This window comes from Pipra filicauda, unplaced genomic scaffold, assembly GCF_003945595.2.
Source record: "Pipra filicauda isolate LSUMZ 115617 unplaced genomic scaffold, ASM394559v2 scaffold571_size334496_pilon, whole genome shotgun sequence".
NCBI classification, from domain to species: domain Eukaryota; kingdom Metazoa; phylum Chordata; class Aves; order Passeriformes; family Pipridae; genus Pipra; species Pipra filicauda.
In genome coordinates this window covers 149954-164305 of record NW_024104722.1, presented here as the reverse complement: position 1 = coordinate 164305, position 14352 = coordinate 149954, and the positions used below count along the sequence as shown (strand labels likewise).

At 48.7% G+C, this 14352-nt stretch overlaps 1 long non-coding RNA gene across 1 annotated transcript in view; it reads right to left on the bottom strand.

Moving 5' to 3' along the window:
* Positions 1–14352, bottom strand: part of LOC113998711 — a 74843-nt gene that overhangs the window by 33469 nt on the left and 27022 nt on the right. Inside the window, exon 5 of the long non-coding RNA XR_005565900.1 lies at positions 158–285. This is a non-coding gene — a long non-coding RNA (uncharacterized LOC113998711). The remainder of the gene's footprint in view (positions 1–157; positions 286–14352) is intronic.

Here is a 14352-nt window from a genome sequence, read left to right as displayed (position 1 = left end):
TGCCCAGCCCTGGAGGTGTCCCAGGAAGGCCTGGCCGTGGCACTCAGTGCTCTGGGCTGGGGGACAAGGTGGGCATCGGGCACAGGGGGGATCCATGGGCTGGGAGGGCTTTTCCAGCCTCAGGGATTCCACAATTCATCCATATCTTTGTACTCACATCATTTTGTCTTTAATGTGCACCTTGGGGATGAATTGGTGCTGGCTGGACTTTTCCAACCTCAATGATTCTGCAAGTTTTCTGACCCATCAGCAGGTGAAGATGCTCCTCCATGGCAGGGTGGACACCTAAAGCAGGCAGGAGAAGAAATTAAGGAAGAAGAGAGCAGGTAAACGTGTCCTAGAAAGCCCCAAATCAACGAGGAGACGACAGGGAGGCAAATCACCTTAACCTACAAACCTGCCAGAGCTCCAGGAGGGTTTGGACAACGCTCCCAGGGACAGGGTGGGATTGTTGGGGTGTCCTGGGCAGGGCCCGCAGTTGGATTTGATTCTGTGAGTCCTTTCCAGCTCAGGGAATTCTATGAATCCACTGCTGCTGGAGCCCCCTGCCCTGTGGAGGAGCCTGGCCGTGGTGGGGCTCAGTTCCAACCCAGCTCCCAGCAGACTCCTGACTGTGCTTCCAGCTCGGCACAGTGCCCTGATCCAGGCCCAGAGCTCGGGAATTGCTCCTGTTTCCAGCTGGAAGGAAAGCAGAGGGTGAAGGAGGTGCAAACTCTGAGGGCAAGGAACCTGCAGTGCTGCAAACGCTGCAGGAACAGCTCAGGGCAGAGCTGCTGCCTCAGCTCAAGCCCACTCAGCCAGGCTGGGCAGCAGTGCCAGTTCTGTCACAGCTGTTTTCCACATCTTTGGCAGCCCAAAGGAACCACAAAAGACCTGGAAATTCTGGCTTTGGGCAGTTTTGGTCACTTTAGGGATCTTTAAATGCCCGAGGAGGTGTAAAGGGATCCCTGTGGAGCCAAAACCAACCTGACAGGAACTCTGGGCACAGTTTGGGAATTTGCTTCCCTGCTTTCAAAGGGCTTTGCCTTCTGGGCAGTACCAGAGCCACAGAATCCTGGAATGGTTTGGGTTGGAAAGGAGTTTAAAGCCCATCCAGTGCCACCCCTGCCATGGGCAGGGACACCTTCCACTATTCCAGGTTGCTCCAACCTGGCCTTGGACACTTCCAGGGATCCAGGGGCAGCCACAGCTTCTCTGGGAATTCCATCCCAGCCTCTCCTCACCCTCCCAGCCAGGAATTCCTTCCCAATATCCCATCTAAACCTACTTTCTTCCAGTTTGAAGCCATTTAAACCCACCTTTCATCCCTGATGCAGGTGTAGAAAGACACTGCCACCCACATCCCATCAAACTCTGGTGCTCCAATTCATTTGGAAAATAGCACATTAAATGTACTAAAAAAAAAAAAAGCCTTTTTTTTTCCAGTGCTGCAAAAGCCCAGATTTACAGCTGGAAATCCTCTGGACCAAAATAGAGAGCACAACAGGCCCATTTTAGCCAGGCAGGCTCAGTGATTCTGTCCTTTGCTGTCTCTAGACATAGAGCTGGAAGATGATTAATAGCTCAGTAAAAAAGACAGATCCCTCATTCCCAGGGTAACCACTTGTACTTCAGTTACACAAAGCAGACAGAAAACAAAAATACTTCAGCTCCTGCTCCCTCCCAGCCCAATCTCCCTGAAAAGCTCCTGAATCAGTCAGGAGAGAATCGCTTTGGCCACAGCCTGTTTGTGGAAAAAATCCAATTTCTTTCAGGGTTTTTTGTTGCCAAAAATCCTCTCGTGCCTTCTTTGCCCATTTCCAGATTTGACACCACGTTGAATTTCTGTAGTAAAAAGGTATTTTTTTGAACAAACCTTAAGCAATGGTCCCACATTGACCAGTGCTAACGTGACACCACCGGTGAAATCCCTGTTTTTCCTTATAAATATCTGCCTGGGAGTGAAATGTTGCATTTTCCCAGCTGTTGCTCTGCTCTTGCTTCAGGAAGACAAGCTTTAGAAAACAAGGTGACACATTTACAAGCCTCAGAGGCATCTGATGAATTCACACTCCCCTGGTTCCCAGAGGAGCTGAACTGCAGACAGTTCTAAACTCAGCATATCCTCAAACCTGGAGCCACTCAGCCAGTCTGCTGAATATATATATATATAAATATACAAACAAATACATATATTCCTTTGTTTTAAAGAGGAATGAGACAGTTTTCAGGTCTGTGCATGTATAATCACACACAAAATTAACTGTTTTTAAAGAAATGGTTGGAATGAATTATAATTAATAATAATTATGGTGGAAATACTGGGAATTAATTGCTACAAACTGATTAAATGCCATGATCAAACCACAGATTAATGATTTAATTTTTTTTCCCCCCTGAAGACAATTAAGATTGTTTAAATCCACAGAATTGCAGCAGGAACTCAATTGCAAATTATTTATTCCAATTGACTGGAATTCGGGAGGGGAACCTCCAGCTCTGCTGCAGGTGTGGATTTGGGATGGATAAGGGGAGGATTGGGATGAGGGCAGTGCTCAGGTGCTCCTTTAATGAGCTGGGAGCAAATAGGGACAACGTGAAGGTTGGGAATGCCAGGAGGAAAATGGGAATGGCAGGAGGAAAATGGGAATGGCAGGAGGAAAATGGGAATGGCAGGAGGAAAACATTCCCAGACATGTGCAGTGGCAAAGTCCCCTCTTGTTTTCTGCTCCACTTTCAGCCACGGTCGCTACACAGTGACAGTGGAATCCCCCCCTCCTCTCATCCCACCCGCTCCCAAACTCCTGGGACAGGGAATAATTCACCCTTCTATACACAGGGACACCCAAAAAGGGGTTTCCAGGCCATCCCAGACCTGGGAATTACCAAAGGTGACATCCTGGTGGGGTGACTTGGAATTACTCGCTGATATATTTGTGCTGACTTCAGGCCGAGGCAGCAGAAATATTTAAATTTTACACTTTTAAAATGTTTAAATATTTAAATTTTTGAGATGTTTTAGGTTCAGAGAAGACCCTCAGATCTTCCTACAGCAAAAGAGACCTGGGAGATTTACAGCCCAAGACAAAGGGGAGAAATGAGGGAAACCCAAAGGGGAGAAATAAGAGAATCTCAAAGGATCTGCCCAACCCAAAGGAGAGAAACAAGGAAATCCGAAAGGAGGGAAATGAGGAAAATCCAAAGGATCTGCCCAAGCCAAAGAGGGAAATGAAGGAAACCCAGAGGGCAGGGATAGATGGGATATTGGGAAGGAATTCCTGGCTGGGAGGGTGGGAGGCCCTGGCACAGGTTGCCCAGAGAAGCTCTGGCTGCCCCTGGATCCCTGGAAGTGTCCAAGGCCAGGTTGGAGCAGCCTGGGCTGGTGGAAGGTGTCCCTGCCCGTGGAAAAGAGTTGGGATAACATGAGCTTTAAGGTCCCTTCCATCCCAAACCATTCCATGATCCCAGGACTCCATGGTTCTATGACCAGCTCACTCACTCCTACAGATAACAACTGTGATTACTCCAAAGGCTTCACCTTCACCCACACTCTGGGGAAGGGCTGGAATGTTGGACAATGAGTAAAAATCCAGAGTAATGTCTGGATTGTGAAAATCCCGTGGAATTTTTCTTCCCATCAAAAGGGGGAGGGATAAAATCTGAAAGGATCTAATAGAGCTGTACAAAAGGACAGTGTTGGGCCATTAAAATACAAATTACTGCTAAATCCCAAGGAAAAAGGGATAAAGACAGGTATCCTGGAACTAGTTCTAATCAGCAATATCTCATTAAAACTCCTGTGTAAGGTTTCAATGGGCATTATGAGCGATTTTAATTTAGTCTGGTGCTTAGGAGCTTTCATCAGGGTTTCCTTGTGCACAGGAAGATCTCCTGGATGTGCTACATTCACTCAGTACAGAGAAAACAAGGCTGTTAAATAATTCTGATTACTCAGATTAGCTCAGGCTAACGGGGCTTTTGTATCCTTCCATCTAAATAGGATCAGTGCAGGGAGGGGGAGCAGGGACACACCTGATGCCTGGTTAAAAAGTGGGGCTCAGACAAGAATTCCTGGGATGACAGGCCCTGATCCCGGGATCAGGACACTCCAAGGACGGGGGGGAGGTGGGAAGGGTGACAAAAGAACAGCCCTGATGAGGGTGTTTTGAAGTGGAAGTGCCAGAAATCTTTAAAAAAATCTCATTTTCTCCTCTCGTCGGCATTAATTTTACACACCTTCATCTTTCCTGAGCTGCACTCGTGTTCTGAACAAAACTCCTGCTGTGTTTCAGCATTTCAATCTATTAAGTCAAGGCTCAAAGCTGTTGGCACGTTTATGTTCCCGTGAGTTGGGCTGGAGTTGGCACTTCAGGAAGAGAAGGGACCAGCAGGAGCTGAGCTGGGAGCACCAAACTCACCCCAAAACCAGGCCCAGGGTACCCCAAACACAGCACCCAAATTAGCCTTTGCCTTTGATCTCTTTGAGCCTCCATTTCAGGGGCAAAGGAGAGAGAAAAATGTTTGTTTTCTCCCCTCAGAGTTTGTTCCAAAAACACATCCCTGGGTCACTTCCCAGGGCTCGAGCCCTTCCACCCCCAGGAAATTGGGACTTGTTTTCCATCTCGAGTCTGAATTCTGCCCAGCAGGTGAGCACTGAATGCCCTGGGCTGTGCAAACAGCAGGAATTAAACCAGAACACGGAGTTTGGAACATTTCAAGAAGGGGCAGGAACTCAGGGGGACGAGGGTGTCGTGAGGTCACCCAGGGAGAAAACGAGAAGGGACAAAGCCCAGGAAGAATTTCATGTGGTTACTGCCACAAAAGACTTAAAAAGGTTTATATGAATATATCAGCAGCAAAAGGAGGGAGAATCTCCATGGGGGGGAAACATAAAGGATGAGGAAAAGTTTGAGGGACTCAATGGCTTGTTTTCTACTCAGGACAAGAAGGACATGGAGGAGATGGGAAGGGAAGGGAGCTGGGAAGGGGCTGGAGCAGCAGGAGGGGCTGAGGGAGCTGGGGGGGCTCAGCCTGGAGCAAAGGAGGCTCAGGGGGGACCTTCTGGCTCTGCAACCCCCTGACAGGAGGGGGGAGCCGGGGGGGGTCGGGCTCTGCTGCCAGGGAACAAGGGACAGGAGGAGAGGGAACGGCCTCCAGCTGTGCCAGGGGAGGCTCAGGTGGGACAGGAGGAGGAATTTCCTCCTGGAAAGGGTGGTGAGGCCTTGGCAGGGGCTGCCCAGGGAGGTTTGGAGTGCCCAGCCCTGGAGGATTTCCAAGCCCTGTGGATGTGGCACTTGGGGACAGGGGTCAGTGGTGGCCTTGGCAGTGCTGGGGATGGTTGGACTTGAACTTAAAGGTCTTTTCTAATCCCAGTGATTCTGTGCTGGGTGAGCTCTGCTGCCTCTGTTCCCTCACAGGTCCCTCAGTGGAGGAAAAAGGGACAATGTCCCTAAACACTGATCTGCCCCTTGTTTCCTGGGGGACTGTCCCTGTGACCTCCAACGGCACCTTTGAAACCAGCTCTGGGTCTTCTGCAACCAGAGACTCCCTGGAACCTCCTCTGGCCTTTGCCAAAAACGACAATTCCTTGATTTTCCATCACTGACAAGGAGCTTGATCCAGTTATCCTGCTCTGAGCCCCAGTCCCTGCACAGCCACTGCTCCCTTTCCATGAGGAACAGAACTCCTGGGCTCCAGCAGGGACAGTTCAAGCTGCTCCTCCACAAAACCCTGGCACAGGAAGCGTTGGGAGCTCCCGGTCCCATCGATTTTCCTGAGTGCCTTGAAACAACAATTAACCTTTCTAACTGGGCATCTCCCTCCCAGATGCATCTTTTCCAAGTTTGCTTTGAAAAATTAATGAATCGAGGGGATTTTAACATCTATTGACCCATTTAAAATGTCAGGGCTGTGGGAGGAAGGAGCACTAAGGAGATGCAAATCTTGTTGTGGACACTGGACTCCCAACCCTCGGCTTTGGGCCCTGCCTTTTTTTAAGATTTATCCCCTTTAATTCTCTTTAGTGAACACAGCAGCTGAAATAAGCACTTGTAACACCTTGGAAAACGTCCTGGTTTTTATTCAGGGAATTGTGTGCTTCTGAAATGTGCGTTTTCAGAGACAAAAATCTGTCTCACGCAGCATTTCTGCTTTAAACAGGGCTCAGCACTTTGCTTTCATTCAGAGGGATGAGTGCAGCTACTCAGCCTGAGCTCCACAAGCCCCTCACAAACTCCAGGATTCAACCCTTACTGAGATCTGCATCTTGAACCAGCTGTTTTATTCCCTAAGGATTTATTGACAGCCTTCCAGAGATTTTTTGCAACCTTTTCTTTAATGTCTACGAGCCAACAGACACTTTACAGAGAGAAGATAAAACACCACTCACCCCAAAATCTCTGTGGTGTCTGAGCACAACAGAAAGAAAGGGACCAACCCAGGAAATTCAGGCCTGTTTTAACTGTTTGGGGGGTTTTCCCTCCCTAACATCTACAAGAATCTCCTTTGCTGAGGCTGCCAAAGAGCTGCTAATTGGGTTTGTAACCACCAGGACAGAATGGCACAGCCAAAACACCCAGATTACTGAGGACAGAAGCATCCACCCGTGCAGATTTGATGCTTTTCAGGCTTCAAATCAGTGTTCCCTTCAGTGGCAGTTTGTTTAATTGGAAGTACAGACTGAAATTCTCAATAAAACCCAGAGCTCTCAGAGTCTCAGGACTATTCAACAGCGTTTCTTCCTGGTTAAAGTTGGCAAAGCCGAGACAAAAAGGAAAATAAAGTCCCCAAACTGCTCTCCGTTGTGAGGAACAACATCCACATAAGTAGTGCTGAAATCATCAATTCGTGGATCTGGAGCTTTTGAAGTGAAATTTAAAAAAATTAATAATCAGGAGTCGCTCAAAGTCCCAATAAGCTGGTCCACAAATTCAGGAAAAACAACTTCCTAGAGGATTTAGTGATGTGAAGAGCCTCAGTCCTGCTCTCCATTCAGGAAGAACAACTTCCAAGAGGATTTAGGGGTGTGAAGAGCCTCAGTCCTGCTCTCCTGCTCCGTGGGACTCCACATCTTCTCCCCTGGAAAGATTTCCTCTGCTCTCTGCACGTTCCATCTTTCCCTGCCCTGCTCTGTCCCCCTCCCAGGGGCCACGAGGGACAGACGTGCCTGCTGGCCTGGGGAGCTCTGCTGAGAGGGAATCACAGAATTCCAGAATGCTTTGGGTTGGCAGGACCTTAAATCCCACCTCATCCTCCCCCTGCCACCGGCAGGGACACCTTCCTCGGCACGAGTTCCCAAAGAAACCACTGCCTGCCTTAAAAACGAAAAACTTTGGCTTCAGGATGGGGATAAAAAGTCTTGTGTGCATCTTAATAACAGACTAAAGTGACTTATAATTAGCTCCCACTAAGCACTGCTGAAGGAAGAATATTAAAGACTGAATTTTAAATGAATTAAGGCGATGGGAATGATCTGCATTTCCTTGTCCTATAGATTACTTTGCTGACTACTTTTTTTTTTTTTTTCTTTTCCTGGAGGGCCTTTTAATTATGCACAGAAATCTCATCAACCACAGAGGAAGAAGGTCAGAACAATTAGTATAAAACAAACACTTCAGCATAATGCACCATAATGATTATTTTTGCAACAATCAGTTAGGAAGCTCCGGGAACGTTTGATGCATTTTAAACTTGATCATTATCAGATTTTTCCGAATAATCATCACAACAATTCGGCAAATCACCAAGTTGAGCTTTGAAATCGCTGCTGCTGGGGCGTTAAATGTGCTCCACGCTGCACTCACTGAAGGAACAAGCCCCACTTGGAAAGGAAACACAGAAAGGGAATTTGTGCTGAAGGATGGATTTAGTTGCTCGTGCTGCCACTCTCCAAACTTTATGAGCCGCCTCAAAACATTCTTATTTTCGTGGTTTTGTTCATTTTAGAGCTGTTCACATAAACCTGGAGTGGCAAAGTTCTCATCATGGAATAGTGGAATGGTTTGGGTTGGGAGGGACCTTAAAAACCATCTTATTCCAAACACTGCCATGGGCAGGGACACCTTCCACTAGCCCAGGTTGCTCCAAGCCCTGTCCAACCTGGCCTTGGACACTTCCAGGGATCCAGGGGCAGCCACAGCTCCTCTGGGCCAGCTGATATGTGTAGGGATAAATTATGTGTATGGATAAAAGCACCCAGAAAGGGAATTAATGCCCCTGTTTCCTGGAGAGCCACCCCAGCAGCAGCGTCTGTAAAAGCAAATCCTGTGCTCACTGGGAGGGGAATTTTATAGACCAGCTCACCAGGATGACACCTGGATCATGTTATTTCCTTCTATTCTCGGCATGTTTTTTGTCTCCAGCTCTGTCCTGGTTTCATTCTCTCACTTGTTCTGTTTGAAGCACAGACAGGAGCTGCTGCAAGGCGAGCAGAGGACCCCCCACCCACCACCCTGAGCGTTCAATCCAGGCTTGGGCCACTTCATCCTCAGCCAACAGAACGAGTACATTTGTTTTGCAGTCCTTTCCAGCTCTGTAGCCAAGGATACAACGATATCCTCGTGCCAGAAGATGGATCTGTTCAGAAGAACTGCTCCCCACTGGCATTTACTCCATCAAACCTGCCACGGAGGCAGCGGCTGTCCAATAACTTCTTACTTAAAGTAAAGGCATTATTTATAAAATCCAGCCTGGCAACAAAAGCCATAAATCTTCCTGAAAGGCAGCTGGAGTGGCAGTGAATGCTGCTTGTTTTTTGGCTGAGGGGTGTCAGGAGGGAGGGCTCTGCAGTGCTCAGGCACTGGGATGTTCTCTCGGGATTGAGGTGACATGGACAACAAGGGGGAGGCAAAGTTCCAGGATTTCCATGGATCAGCGGAAACAGCAGGTACAGTTAGGACATGGAGCTGCTGGAGGGAGAACAGAGGAGGCACCAAGATGAGCAGAGGGATGGAGCAGCTCAGCTGGGAGGAAAGGGGAGAGAACTGGGACTATTCAGCCTGGAGAAGGCTCCAGGGAGAGCTGAGAGCCCCTGGCAGGGCCTAAAGGGGCTCCAGGAGAGCTGGAGAGGGACTGGGGACAAGGCATGGAGGGACAGGACACAGGGAATGGCTTCAAAGTGGTTTAGATGGGATATTGGGAAGGAATTCCTGGCTAGGAGGGTGGGAAGGCCCTGGCCCAGGTTGCCCAGAGAAGCTGTGGCTGCCCCTGGATCCCTGGAAGTGTCCAAGGCCAGGTTGGAGCAACCTGGGCTGGTGGAAGGTGTCCCTGCCCGCGGAAAAGAGTTGGGATAAGCTGAGCTTTAAGGCCCCTTCTTCCATCCCAAACCATTCCATGATCCCATGAAATGTGGTGCTGAAGTTCCCAGCAGAGTTGGGAAGGTTGTCCCCAACCTCCAAGAGCACCTCCCTCACACGGGTTTCCTGTCCAAGCCCAACCAGCCTTGTCCCACCAATTCCAGCCTAGAAGCAGGTGTATCTTCCCAAATTTCTCTCCTGCTGAATGAACAACCACCCTCATCTCTGAGCCGTGCCAGCACCAGGTAGTAAACACAGAGTAGTTACACAGAGCAGAGCTACAACCCTTCCCTCACTCCCTGACCCCCGTGTGAACGTGAGAACACTCCCTGCTCACTCCCTGCTCTCTTTTCAAGCACAGACTGGCAGCCAAGAAGAGGTTTTGTGGCAAATATATTCCACAGACAACATTTAACCCTCTTGCTCCCATGGGTGACACCACAGTCAAGATTTTTCCACAAAAACCACGGTTTTTTTGAGGCAGGATTTCTCCACACCAGCAATAATTAATTGAGATACTTTCATTCTTAAGCAGCTCAGAAAAGCACTGGCAGCAGAATTTATCCCAGATTTATCTTGCTAAGCAGAGCTGATTGTGCTTTCAACAGACTTATCAAAGCAGATTCAAGGAATCTCTATTATATTTGGAGCAGAGTGGCAGAAAGTGTCTCATAGAAAGTCTACCTGAAAAACTAATTAAATAGGCTCAGACAGGAGCACTTTCATGTGGGCTGGAAACTAATTGAAAGGCAAAATGCAAAAGGTAATGATGAATATTAATGTGCTGACTGGGTGGCAATATCTAATGGGGGGGATTTTTATCTGCTGTGGGCAGGGGGATGTTACAGAGGGACATTAAACCCCACGTGATTTCTATCAGGAAAAAAATCAGCTTTATACCCACACAGGCTTGGGAGGAAACACCTTCAGCAGAAGTGGGAACTGGTGAAGTGAGCAGGGGCTCAGGGACACCATTCCTTCAGCTTTTCTTTCAGTGGATCCACTTGATTATCCATCTTATAAATTATCTATATATATGTAAATACCTGCTGTTCAGGACAGAAGCTACAGACAACTGTTTTCCCAAAGAAAAACACAAGACTGAAACCATTTATGTTTCACTCCAGTGGGGTTTTTACCATTCAACTCCTCATTATCACATAACTGAGTTTCCATTGAATAAATTCCAGGACACTTAAAAATTATGGGATAAGGAGCAGTTCAATTTTACTATTTTGCATAAAAAGCTCAGAGGTTATTGCACACTTGAGTGTAGAAACCATCAGCAACAACTGTAAGAGGCCTGAAATCTCATTCTGGGAGATGTGGGAACTCCACCTGCCCTGGAGGAGGAGGGGATTGCTCGGGGGGGGTCACAGGTAAGGCGAGTCTCAGGTAACAATTCATTTCCTACCCAGAAAATGGCAATAAACTGTAATTTTAGGCTCGGTTTTAGGGCAGCACAGGAGCCCCAAGGTTGGGCTCAGCAGCCCATCATTGTGGTGTCATGGTGGGCACCTTCTCTGGGGGAATGTTTGGGCTGGGCACACAAAGGAGCAAAACCTTCTCCACCTACAAACTACCTGGGATTAACTGAGCTGGGCTTTAACTACTTTAATAAAACAGCTGGACAAGGGTTGATCTAAAAGTCCCCACTCGGGTGAGCTCGGGCTGAAAGGTTGTTTCTCTTACTTCAAACATTGGTGGAATTATTAAACTATTGTCAAATTTGCTCTGCCCTGAGAGGAGCAAATTCTGGGATGGCACAAGAAACACCATGGCCAGAAATCATGGAACAATTTGGGTTGGAAGGGACTTTAAAGCCCATCCAGCCCCACCCCTGCCATGGGCAGGGACATCTTCCACTAGCCCAGGTTGCTCCAACCTGGCCTTGGACACTTCCAGGGATCCAGGGGCAGCCACAGCTTCTCTGGGAATTTCTTCTCAGTCCCTCCTCACCCTCCCAGCCAGGAATTCCTTCCCAATATCCCATCTAAACCTACTTTCCCAGCTTAAAGCATTCCTGTTGTTCCACCACTACAGGAAGGAGCCAGCCCAGACAGTTGTGTTCACACTGGAATTGCTCCAGTGAATTTGCAAAGCACTTTAGGTAATAATTAAAGATCAGATCCATCTCTCTGGCAGGAGATGAGGGAAATAAAACAGGGCCACAAGACTCATCAGTTCTCCAAAAACTGCTGAGACTTTCCTTTGAGTTGAGAGTCATAAAGGAAAAACACTCAGGACTTGAGAAACCTGTAATCAAAATTTTGCATCTTTGGGTTCTGCTGGTACTGCTGTGGTTGAAAAATAGGGGTTTATTCCAGTGGTGGGAATCACACTCAGTGATCCCTTATTCATGGTGAAAAACCTAAGCTGGCCCCCAAACATGGCAGGGCAGGCAGTGGGTGGAAGCTTGGAAATAATTTTCTAGAGCTGCCTAAAACCAAGGATGTTATTTCTCAGTAAAAAAAAAAAGCAAAATAAAAAAAAAAGGATTTGAGAATTACCACTGCCCAAAGACAACCCAGGTCTCCTGGACAAGGCCCCCAGCTGAGAGGAGGAAATGCAGCAGCACATTCCCTGAATCTGCTGGGAAAAAACCTGTGCTGTTGGAAGGAAAGGGAATCACCGGCTGAATCCATTCCCTCCCGACTTCTAAACGTGGAAATCCCTCCTCACACATTCCTGTCAAAGATCTGGCTCCTGAGCTGGCACAGCAAACCCCCCCTGGATGCTCTTGCAAGGAGCAGAGTTTGTTCTTGCTCTGCTCAAAGGGTTTCTCCCCCCCCTCATCCTGCTGGGCAAAAAGAGCGTTTTTCGCTCTCACCCCGGCAAAGGAATCGTCCGGTTTGTTCTTCCACGGGAAGGAAAAGGAGAAGGAATACTGGACTGCAAAGGGAAGTTGTTCAGCTCCTCAAGGTCCCAACTCAGAGCATCCAAACCACTGTCTCTGCCCAGGGGATGGATCTGGGACCAAAGGGAAAGAGGCCCAGGGGGACAGGGGCTGTTTGAGCCTCGCCCAGCAGGGAGGTGGCAGAGCAACGAGGAGCCAAAACACTGATTGGTTGTGGGGTTGTGAGCCCTGAAGCCACTGAATCCCAGGATCCCTGAGGCTGGAAAAGCCCTCCCAGCCCATGGATCCCCCCTGTGCCCGATGCCCACCTTGTCCCCCAGCCCAGAGCACTGAGTGCCATGGCCAGGCCTTCCTGGGACACCTCCAGGGCTGGGCACTCCAAACCTCCCTGGGCAGCCCCTGCCAAGGCCTCACCACCCTTTCCAGGAGGAAATTCCTCCTCCTGTCCCACCTGAGCCTCCCCTGGCACAGCCTGAAGGGATGGGACAACACCTTGGCCTCAGAACAGGAGATGAGAGGGGAAAAATCGGGAACTATAAATTTTCTTTTCCTGTTTTTATAACACGTCAATATTATACCTGCAGCTGATCATGAGATTCTGCTGTAACCAAACGCATTTTGAGTGTAAATACACCTGAAACTGGATGTTTACATCTCTGCCACGGGCTCTGGAAGGTCCAAAGGGCTGAGCTTGGCAGGTGCCCATGTCTAATTTCCCATTTGCTGGAAGGCAAAAGCCTTCCCGGAGCGTGTTCCCAACTGTCTGCTGCTTGATCCACTCCTAATTGACCCAGGGAAAATCATCAAACAAATCTCCACTTATCTCAGGCTGGAAGCTCAGAGTGTGCAGGTAAATGAAGATGGAAAACAAGTCAAGGGAAACCCAAATTAACATCACTCTTCTAAGAAGGTTGGGTATGAATATGGATGATGCATTAGGGGAGTGACTGATGGATGACCCAGAACTCATCAGAGTAATGGCTTTCCTTGAGTAATGGAAGTTCCTCTTTCAAAATGAAACAAGAGAGTCACTTAAATGCCTTTCAGACAACCCCCCCCCCCCCAAAAAAAAAACCCCTCTTGGCTCCTTCATTTAAGCACTATTTTCTTTAGAATTTCTGTAGAATTTCTTAAGATTTTCTGTAGAATTTCTGTAGAATTTCTGTAGAATCTCAAAAGGAAAAATAAATCTTCCTGCTTTCAACGTGGTGACCCTTTAATCAAAATAAATACTTCAAATTTCTGTCCCTGAGAATCCCTTGGCTTTGCTGTCCTTGCTTTGTCAGTGGTCAGCAGGTATTTATTTCCTCAAGGAAGAGGAAGGATCCTGCTCCACCTGAACATGGAGAGGTTGGAGATAAGGCAGGTTCCACTCCCGAGGGCAGAGGTGGAAAACAGGCTCAGCCAAAGGAGCTGGGATATTGGAAAACCCAGTTACTGCTCTGGGGGACATTGCTCTGCTCAGCCAGATGTTCTGGGAGCTTGTGGGCTCACAAAGGATGAAGGAATAACAGGATTGAGCCCTGCAGCCAGCTCGGGGTCCCAAAATAGCACAGCAGTGGAGCTGCTGGAGGAGGCCAGAGGAGGCCCTGGAGATGCTTCAAGGGTGGAGCCAGGCTGGGAGAGCTGGGGGGGTTCCCCTGGAGAAGAGAAGGCTCCAGGGAGAGCTGAGAGCCCCTGGCAGGGCCTAAAGGGGCTCCAGGAGAGCTGGAGAGGGACTGGGGACAAGGCCTGGAGGGACAGGACAAGGGAATGGCTTCCCACTGCCAGAGTTAGATGGGATATTGGGAAGGAATTCCTGGCTGGGAGGGTGGGCAGGCCCTGGAATAGAATTCCCAGAGAAGCTGTGGCTGCCCCTGGATCCCTGGAAGTGTCCAAGGCCAGGTTGGAGCAACCTGGGCCAGTGGAAGGTGTCCCTGCCCATGGCAGGGGTGGAATGAGATGCTCTTTAAGGTCCCTTCCAACCCAAACCATCCTGGGATTCCATGATTATCCCTGCTGAAGTGTCTCCTGCCTTTTCCATGCTCCTCTCCCGACCTTCTCCTGAATCCTTTGGTCTAAACTCTTCCAATCAGGCTGGAAGGTACAAAAAAGGCCCCGTGTTGTTGTCACTCCTCGTGAAGTAAAATTGCCTTTGTGAAGGGAACTTTGCCAAGGAATTCACCAAAAAGGGAGGGAAATGGCATCTGAGGTCACTTTTTCTGCTCAGGTTTCCAAAGCAGG